Below are 857 nucleotides of genomic sequence, written 5' to 3'. Positions count from 1 at the left end.
GGGGAGGGAGACGGACACCAAGGGACACAACTGGTTCTTTTCAGGCTCCAGGCTCAGAACCCTTCCGAAACACCACCCACCCTCCAGCCCATTGCCCTGGGCTGAGCGGTCAGTTATAGAGCCTGTGCTACTGGGCTGCAGTTCTGAGACGGACAGTCCAGACTGGAAACCGGGGATCCCGGGGGAGGTCAGGGCTCCAGCCGGGCCCGTGGGTGACCAGCCCGACGGGCACTGCTCAGGGCATCAGCCCCTCTCAGCTGGGCCCTCCCTCGGCTCTCTCTTTTCCACACTCGCCAGCAGTATATGTACGTGGCTGCGGGTCAGAACCAACGTTGGTTAAGTCCCTTCATTCCTCTGAACCTCGATTTCCTCATCTCTAGAATGGGGACCATAAGACACCCACCTGCTAGGACTGTTACCACGAGACAGTGAGCTAATGTTTACACGCTGAGCTCAGTGTCTGGCAGGTTAAGTGGGCTAGCATTTTCATTCATCTTGTTATATAATAATTATTATTTTATCCCTAAGTTTCATTGCCTTGTGGGGAGGGCGGGAAGAGGCTGTTCTCTTTTGTCACGTCTTACATTGTCTTAAAATCACACTGTGCCTGCTCAACCCCCGGGGTCCCACCCCCTCCCCGAGGGGGCTGGTTGGTCTCTTCTCTCAGCAGCTGCCTCCCACACGCTCAGCAGGGACACAGCCACAGCCCACGTGGCCTTTGATGGGTTCGCGAGGCCAGAATCATGACCAGAGAAGGCCTGGCAGGAAATTCACAGTGAGGAGGGGGCCGCTGGTTGTGAGGGGCTCGCCTAGGTCAATACTGTGCTTCTCTGTGACAGGGAGGACCTGGCGCCTGG

Source organism: Pteropus medius, unplaced genomic scaffold (assembly GCF_902729225.1).
Source record: "Pteropus medius unplaced genomic scaffold, Ma_sr-lr_union100, whole genome shotgun sequence".
Taxonomy (NCBI): domain Eukaryota; kingdom Metazoa; phylum Chordata; class Mammalia; order Chiroptera; family Pteropodidae; genus Pteropus; species Pteropus medius.
The sequence above is the reverse complement of the archived record's forward strand: the minus strand, read 5'-3'. Positions refer to the sequence as shown.